Consider the following 8,849-nt stretch of genomic DNA (forward strand, 5'->3'; position numbering starts at 1 on the left):
AGTTCCCACCCCAAATTCCCTCCCCCCACCCCGGATTCCCACCCCAACAACATCAGAGTACAGCCATTTCATTTCCAACCTCAGAAAGATCCCAGTGCCCCAAGAGTTCCCACCTCAAGAATTCCCACCCCAAATTCCCTCCCCCCACCTCAACAATATCACAGTACAGCCATTTCATTTCCAACCTCACAAAGATCCCAGCACCCCAAGAATTCCCACCCCAAGTTCCCACCCAAAGAGTTCCCACCCCAAATTCCCTCCCCCCACCCTGCAACCATTCCCTCCCCACCCATTTCCCACCCCCCAGCCCACATTTCCCAGCCCAAAGCTTTGACAGTGCAACCCTTTGGCGGTCCATCAGCTTCAGAGTCCCGCATTGCCCCAGCCCAAGATGCCGTTTGTGGACAGCCCAGTTTTGGAGGGGTAGGGCTGGGGCCGGTGCTGGTGCCCCCGGAACACTGCCGCTGCTCTCTGGGCATGGTGGGGGCCAGCGAGGAGCCCAGGGCTCCAGGGAGCCGTCTTGGTCGGCTATGGCCACGTCTCCTGCTCCAGCAAGTGGGCCGGTTTCTTGGTGCGCTCCCGCTCGAGCCGCTGTTGGGCTGTGATGGGCACCCCATCAGGGCACAGTCCTCCTGCTGCCCGCCCACCGTGCTGACACAGCCAGCTTGGCCTAGCGCCGGTGTTTGTGGCCTGGGCCATCGTGGCAGCGCGGCAGCTTCCTCTTTGTGGCTGGGCCGCTGCCAGTGTGCTGCTCGTGCCCGGTGCTCTTGCTGTTAGTGGTGGTGCAGGCGGGCGCTGGGCACTTGGCTGGCTCGGTGCTGTCCTCGTGGTGCACGTCTGCCAGCCGGCAGGAGATGCATCCGGGTGGCAGTGCCAGGCGGGTGAGAACCACCCGGGGCTGCCTCCGCTGCACCTCTTGGATCAGACGTGCAGTGCGGGGCAACAGAGGTGCGGGGGCAGCCAGGGGGGTCGGCAGTGCCAGGCGGGTGAGAACCACCCGGGGCTGCCTCCGCCGCGCCTCTTCCATCAGATGTGCAGTGCGGGGCGACGGAGGCGCAGGGGCAGCCAGGGGCGTCGGCACGGGCAGCTCAGGGGATGCTGGCTGCCAGCAGAGCGAGTTGCTGAGGAGCCCTGATTCAGGATGTGTCTCTTTGCTCAGCTCCCTGCTGGCCCCGGAGGAGTCCGAGTGCTCTGTGCTGGAAGAAGAGGAGTCGAGGCTGCTGGAGACATCAGGGCTCAGTGGCTCTGTGGCAGTGATGCGCTGCATCAGCTCTTGCGTTTGGCAGCTGTTTGCAGTGGCTTTGGTCCCCTCTCTTGTGACACCGGGCAGGTCCTGCTTGTGCTGGGGGACCTCCAGAGCACTCTCCAGAGCCGCTTCTGAAAAAGCAAGAACATCCCCCCGAACGATGATGGCAGCCTTCCCACAGCCACTCGGTGCAGGCAGCCACCTCTGGGGGTCACCTCTGCGGAGCACAGTCTCACCGTCAATCCAGCTGAGCAAACGGTCCATTTCCACATCATCGTTGTCAAGTCTGTGGGTGCTGGGTGTCTCTTCTGGAAAAGGCAGAAAATGCCCAGCGGGGCAATGGCAATGCCGGCTTTCCCACGCCCACTCAGTGCAGACACCCCCCCAGCAGCTCTGCTGCCCCTCCGAGAGAGACTCACCGTTGTTGATCCACGTGAGCAGGTCATCGATGTCTGCGTCGTCATCCAGGATGCCTGTCTTGGATGTCACTTCTGGAAAAGGCAGAAAATGCCCAGTGGGGCAATGCCAGCTTTCTTTCCCACACCCAGTGGGGGTGGCTGGGTGGGTGGCAGCAACCCCCCGCCAGCCCTGCTGCCCCCAAACTCACCGTCGTTGAGCCATGCCAGGAGATGCTGGATGTCCGCCACGTCCTCCGGGATGTCTGCGCTCGCTGTGGCTGCTGGAAAAGCAAGGACATCCCCAGTGGGGCAATGCCAGCTTTCCCACAGCCACCCGGTGCGGACAGCCTGCCGCACGCCCCGCAGCCCCCAAACTCACCCCCTGAGTCCAGCGCTGCGGTGCTGCAGCCGAGCGGAGCCGTGGCGGGATGGGGGCACCCGTCGGTGGGCGCTGGGTGCCCCTGGTCCTGCGTGAGCACCACGGCGTCCTGAAAGGGCTCCATCGGCGACTCCCAGGTGGCGGGCAGGGTGCAGGGCACGGGGAGCACCTGCTCCTGCAGTGGTGGTACCTGCAAAAGAACTGGCGGGGGGCCGGGGCGGCCGGGGGCCTGCGGCAGGCAGGTGCCTGCGGGCTGCGGGGGCTCCCCGTGGAACACGGCCCCAGGCCACAGCCCCATCGGCTGCTGGGGCAGCAGTGTCCCTGCCAGCAGGGGATGTCCCCAGCAGTGAGCAGGGGCAGTGGGGGGAGCCATAGCTGGGTGCAGCCCCCCAGGTAGCAGCTGCAGCAGCGGTAAGTGCAGCCCCAGAGTTGGGGGCAGGCCCCCAGGTGGCAGTTGAGCCCCAGTTGGGGGCAGCTCCCTCCCAGGGGGGAGCTGCGCTGCCTGTCCCCAGACACCTGGTACCCCAGGCCAGACAGAGGCCTGAGGCGCCAGGTAGGTGGCAGTGGGGACAGGGAGGGCTTGGGGTGGTACCGGCATCGGTCCGCGGATGGTGGGCTGCATCCAGGCGGGGTCCGGTGGCGGCACAGTCGCTTCAGGGAAAATGGCGTCGGGTGTCAGAGGCACCGTCAGCGCTCCTCGAGGGATTCTCTCTGTGGGGAAAGGCCAAAGTAGGCTCTGGGGTGGGCTCTGGGGTGAGCTCTGGGGCGCTGGGGTGGGATCTGGGGCACAGGGCGGAGATCGGGCTTACAGGGCTGGGATCTGGGGCGCTGGGGTGAGATCTGGCACACTGGGGTGGGATCTGGGACACTGGGGTGATATCGGGGTTACAGGGGTGATATCGGGGTTACAGGGGTGGGATCTTGGGCACAGGGGTGGGATCTGGAGCGCTGGGGCCAGCTGAAGCATGGGAGCAGGGGAAGCCTGCTGCCTTACCTGCCATGACAGCTGGAGAGTGGCAGTTAGGGGAGCCCCTCCCCCCAGGGGGGTTGCGTGACCGTTGGGGTCAGCCCCTTTCCCCCAGGCTTGAGATGGTTGCAGTTTTTGTCGCCACAAAGACCTTCAAGACCCTCAAGTCTAAGCACAACCTAACCATACCAGCCTAACTCTAACAAGCCCCTGCTCAATCATGTCCCCGAGCACCACCTGGTTTTCAACACATTCAGGGATGGTGACTGAACCAGCTCCCTGGGTGGAATAGGGAGCCCATCAGGTCTCCCCTCAGCCTCCTTTTCCCCACACTAAACAGCCCCAGTTCCTTCAGTCACTCCTCAGAGGGCATATTGGCCAAGGCCTTCCCCAGCCTTGTTGCCCTTCTTTCAACCTGCTTCAGCACCTCAACGGCCCTTCTGTGCTGAGGTGCCCAAAACTGAACACTGCACTCGAGGTGAGGCCTCGCCAGTGCCGAGTCCAGGGGCAGGATGACTTCCCTAGTCCTGCTCACCACACCGTTCCTGAGCCAGGAATGGTGGTTATGCCATTGGCCTTCTTGGCCACCTGGGCACACTGCTGGCTCATCTTCAGCCACCTGTCCGTCAGCACACCAAGGTCCCTTTCAGGGCTCAGGCAGCTTTCCAGCCACTCCTCCCCAAGGAGGACTGGGGGGACGCCTGGGCTTGTTGTGACCAAAATGCAGGACCCGACACTCGGCCCCATTGAAACTCATCCAGTTAAGCTGGCAGAGTGAAGAGAGAACAAAAACCAAGCAGGCAAAGAGCAGAGCTGTCCACAGGGGGCAGGGCTTGGGGCAGGGCCTGTGCCGGAGGGTGGTCCAGCAGAGTGGTGGCCTCGGGGCCCAGGCTGGAGGGGGCCTGGCACAGTTGAGGCCTCGTGTGGGCCCAGAAGGAAGGAGGCCCAGGCACAGGTAGAGCCTCGGGGCCCAGGATGGAGGAGGACCAGGTGCAGTTGGGGCTGCACTGGGGGGGCCCAGGATGGAGGAGAAGCAGGCTCAGTTGGGGCTGTGTTGGGGCCCAGGATGGAGGAGGACCAGTGCAGTTGGGGCTGCACTGGGGGGGCCCGAGCTGGAGCGGGGCCTAGCACAGTTGAGGCCTCCTCTGGGCCCAGACCAGAGGGAGCCCCGGCACAGCCCAGGCTTTGGGGCCTAGGATGGAGGAGGACCAGGCACAGTTGGGGCTGCTTTGGGGCCCAGGATGGAGGGGGGCCAGGCACAGTTGGGGCTGCTTTGGGGCCCAGGATGGAGGAGGACCAGGCACAGTTGGGGCTGCTTTTGGGCCTGGGCTGGAGTGGGGCCTGGCACAGATGGGGCAGATTTGGGGCCCGGGCTGGAGCAGGCACAGTTGAGGCCTTGTCTGGGCCCAGACGAAAGGGAGCCCAGGCACAGCCTGTGCCTTGGGGCCTAGGATGGAGGAGGACCTGGCACAGTTGGGGCTGCCTGTGGTCCCAGGATGGAGGAGGACCAGGCACAGTTGGGGCTGCTTTGGGGCCCGGGCATGTGGGAGGCTTGGCACAGCCAGAGCCTTGTGGCTACACTCCCTCTGTACAGTTCAACCTTGATCCATAACCTAAAATGGTAACTGTAGTGAAAGGCAGTAGCTGATCCAGCAGCTTTCTTGTGTTTTAATTTTCCTATGAGTGGGGAAGGACTCAAGCTAGTAAACAAAGAGCCCTTTCTGAAGAACAGGACTCAGAAAGTATGAGCACAGAGCAGATCTCCCAGTAGAGATTCTTCCCCTTAGACAGGCAGCCCTTAAACGAGGGTGGGGAGGGCTGGAGCCAGGCTCCACCCCTTTTTTGCCCAGGTGAAATGCTTGCAGCTGTGCTCCACATGAAGCCTGTGAAAGCCTGTGACATGAAAGAATCCTTTCTTCCTTCCTTTTTTCTCGTTTGTGTTTGTTGCCTGCAGTTCCAAGCAGGTGGCCTCTCAGTGTCTTGCAAGTGACAGCTAGCAGCAGCAGGTCCAGCCAAGAGGCACAGCACCCTGCAACCTCCAGGTGAGTGACAGCAGGCAGGCAGGCCTTTGGGCTCTGCAGGGTCATTGTGTGGAGCATTATGCCCAGGAACAGCTGAGTGTAAAGATGATGTCCGAGCTGCAGAGCTAAGCCTAACGGAGAGGCCCAGCGACTCAGCTCGTTTCCCAGCGTGAGGCAGGAAATTGGAGCCACTAGGGATATGCAGACGCTTTCTGCTTTTGTCTGTTGCCTCCCTCCTTCTGCCCCTGTCAGAGGGGAGGAACGAGCTGCACTTGCACAGAGACATTGCTCTCACGGCCACTCCCCCCTCAGGTTGGAGCATTCCTGGCTGCAGGATGGGCAAACCTAAGTTCTTGCCTGATTGTGTCTGTAAAGCTTAAAAAGGGACACAAACTATGGCCTCTTGGCTCATGAGAGGGGGTGAGAGAGGGGATGCTGTGCTATTGGGCTGCAGCCAAGAGTCTGAGAGAGTCTGTGTTATGTGAGATTTGAGAGACAGTTCTGGGGAGTGTGGGAGCAGTGCAAACGTGCGAGGGTGCTTTTCCTTTCAGGGGCCTTTGTGCGACAGCAGATGTTGATGCCCTAGAAGCACGGTGCGGAGCACATCCTGGGATCAAGGTGCCACGGACTGGAAAATGCTGCTGTGGCGAAGTTCCTGTGTGAAGACAAAACTCCCAGTCCCCCAGAAAAGTGGAGGCAGAAGAGCAGTGACAAGGTATCTACATGTCTATCTGTGTATGTGCACAGCAGGCCCAGCTGCCCCTGCTTCCTCCCTCCACGGGATCTGCTCCTGCTGCTGCTGCTGCTGGAGTCTCCTCTGGCCACGGTGGCGTGGGGCGAGTTCTTGTGTCAAACAGGATCTCCCATTCGTCAACTCATTGTGACCGGGCCTGATCCCCTGGTTGACCTGTAATGAATCGCAACGTTATCCATCCCATAACCTACCCTGGCACCGAGGTTAGACACCGTAGGTCTGTAGCTACCAGGATCATCTTCTGGCCCCTTCTGAGCTTGAGACCTCATGCGGCTGTCTCTAAAGTGTCTTGCCCACCACTTCATCCTGGTTGGGTGGCCTGTAGCACACTCCCACGATAAGGTCAGTCTTACTGGCCTTTGCTTTTATTCTGACCTAGAAGCTCTCAACCCTATCATGGCCATCGTTCATTTCCAGACATTCCCATTCTTTCTTAACGTAGAGGGCTGCACCACTGCCTTTCCTGCCTTGCCTCTCTCTTTTGAAAAGTCGCTAGCCATCCATCACAGCACTCCAGCTGTGTGAGTCATTCCACCACGTTTCTGTGATTTTTCTCCTGTTTTTGGATTCCAAGAAAAGCCAGGTAGGATTATTTTTATTGTTATTCTTTTTTTAATGGCAGGCATTGTGTTCAACTTAAAAAAGGAACGCATGAAGAATAGCTTTGTTTGCATTCTGGTAAGTGCTGAGGCTTTGGCTGATGACAGCTTTCAGCTGCAGCTGAACTAGGCTGGATTTGTCTCCTGCTCTCCATAGGTGAGTGTTTCTCTTCCAGATCTTTGAATCAGCTTTCTACACGGCTTAAGCGATGGAACAGGAAAGACTCCAATATGGTAACAACGTGATTTCTAGTGTTTTGGTACGTATATTCAAGTCAGTATGGGTCCATTTCAGACAGCATCGTCTCACATCTGTTTGTTGTCTCATATCAAAGGCATTTTTACTAATTTGGCTACATACATACTCCACCCATAGTTTGCGTCTTGTCTTCTTAGGGTGAGGTTTGCCTGCTGAACAGCAAGACAAAAGAAGCTTAAATTACAGAAGCAGAGAAGCAGAGACAGTCTAGAGGCTCAATACAGTACGGATCAGTTAGAGTATTACTTTGAAGTTGTTGTGTTCTGGGTCTTAGGTGGGATGAGAGACGGGTGTGAATGTTACAGCCAAGTGTTTTTCCCTTGTTCATTGTTCACCTGCTGCCATGCAAGCCAGCTCTTCTTTTCCCTGCCTCTGCTTTTCTTGTTGCATGCATATGCATCGCAAAATCTCTGAACAGATTTATTTTCACGTTTTAACAGTGTATAGCTAGAAGTGGGGCTTATCTCAGCCTTTTGTCTCATCATCTGATGGCGATTGGTTGTGTATGGGGGGAGTTTGCACGAATTATTAGCATCTCACCAAAAGCAAGGAACAGAAAAAGAAAGAAAAAAACACCAAACCGCCCTAAAAGCTGCATAAATGACTATAGCTGAGCCAGCAGGAAATATTACCTGCAGTTTGCAGAGTCCTCATTTTGCTCAGCACTGACTGGATGGGGTTAACAGTGACCGCTAATGAAGGAGCTCTGCAACCTGTCTGAGCAGTGCTCCAGTCTTTGTTGCTGCGTTAGGAATGCACTGCTTCTCCTGCCACATTTCTTCACGCCCTCGGTTGTTATCTGAGCAGTGTTAGCCCCCACGAGCTATGCAGTCAGTGCCTGCTTGCTCCAGGTGCTCCATAAGCACAGCAGAAGGATGCCAGGGGGCTTGCAGGCAGTGTGTGCATGCTGTTGCTCTCTCAAAGAAGCCCCTGTTTTAGCTAGCTGCAGAAGAAACCATTTTTTCCTTGGTCAGATCCTTGCAAACGCAGTGCAAGTGTACAGAACGGTACAGTGTCTAGCTGTCTTTTGGCAGTATGTGCAATGAGGTTATCTATTTTTCAGGCAGAGGAGTGCCTCCCGACAGTTGAGACTGAGCATTGTTTTCTCTCCTTCTTCATATCTTGCAGGAAAGATTGTTTCACGTGTAATGAAAAGCTAGTGTCCAGATGATCACTGCGGCCAGATGCCAATTTTGATGCCCTCGTCACTAAGACTTGTCCAAGCCCTGATGTATGTGAAGCTCATCAGGAGGGAATGCTCGCAAGAATCAGCTAACACAATAGCAGCAAGCTTTCAGTGACAGCGTTCAGGAAGGGTGACGATTCAGGCTGGGAGCAGGTATGTCATCACCTGACTTGACCACATGTAACTTGATGCTAGAAGTACACCACGTCCTCCCTCCCTGCATGGCAAGAGATTGCTCTCTTCTCCTGCAAAGGCAGCCAAAGTAACTTCTGTGTGCTGACTAGAGAGAGAAAACTTGGTGTCACTCCTCGCAAGTCCTGTGGCAGCCAGATACTGTGTTAGCCACTCACAGGTAGCATGTCTTTGGTATCAGGGTGTAAGAGAATGAACTCTGTAGGAGCGCTGCTGTCATAGGCCACCAAGGGCCCGGGATGCCTGGCTGAAATTTGATGTTGCAGATACCTTGGTGTCACTGGAATCCATGGAGTTGACACAGTCCTCTGATGGCTGGATTTCGGCTTTCTAAGGGTATTCCTTTCTGTTTCTCATCTTTTCGGGTGATATTGCTTTGCTTTCCTTGGCTTTTTAGTAATTCCTATTTTGGTTATTGTTTCTGGAATGGCTTTGCTTTGCTCCTTGTTTTTTCTTTTGTATCTTTGCCTTGCATTGCTTGTGAATTTTCATTTATTCCTTCTCTTCAGTGCAAAGCATTGGTGAGTGCTTTTCTCTTTGTACTGTGTTTGGTTTCTTTGCTTTGACACGATATACACGAGTAAAGCAAATGAATGGAATACAGTATGGTGACCTTGTTTTGTTTGCTTTGTTTTCCTTGCTTGGTTGTTTTTCCCCTATTGCTTTTCAGTAGTGCGCCTTTTGCTTTGCTTTCCATTGTCTTTGTGTCTGTTTTGTTGGCTCTTTGTCTTAGCTGTTTCTTTCTTTGCATTAGCTTCTTCCTCCCAGAGGAGAGCATTCCTTGCCTTTTCAGAGGATGGTTCTTGGCTTTGCTTGGAGTTTCTCCCTTGCTCTTCATTCTTGGTTGC

At 56.4% G+C, this 8,849-nt stretch overlaps 1 long non-coding RNA gene across 1 annotated transcript; it reads left to right on the plus strand.

Annotated features, from left to right (window-relative positions):
• Positions 1-6,143: 6,143 nt before the first annotated feature.
• Positions 6,144-8,431, plus strand: LOC121107041. Its single transcript, XR_005840349.2, has 3 exons — positions 6,144-6,443; positions 6,522-6,624; positions 7,752-8,431. It is a non-coding gene; the product is annotated as an uncharacterized LOC121107041 (long non-coding RNA).
• The last annotated feature ends 418 nt before the right edge of the window (positions 8,432-8,849 follow it).

Source organism: Gallus gallus, chromosome 17 (genome assembly GCF_016699485.2).
Source record: "Gallus gallus isolate bGalGal1 chromosome 17, bGalGal1.mat.broiler.GRCg7b, whole genome shotgun sequence".
Classification (NCBI taxonomy): Eukaryota; Metazoa; Chordata; class Aves; order Galliformes; family Phasianidae; genus Gallus; species Gallus gallus.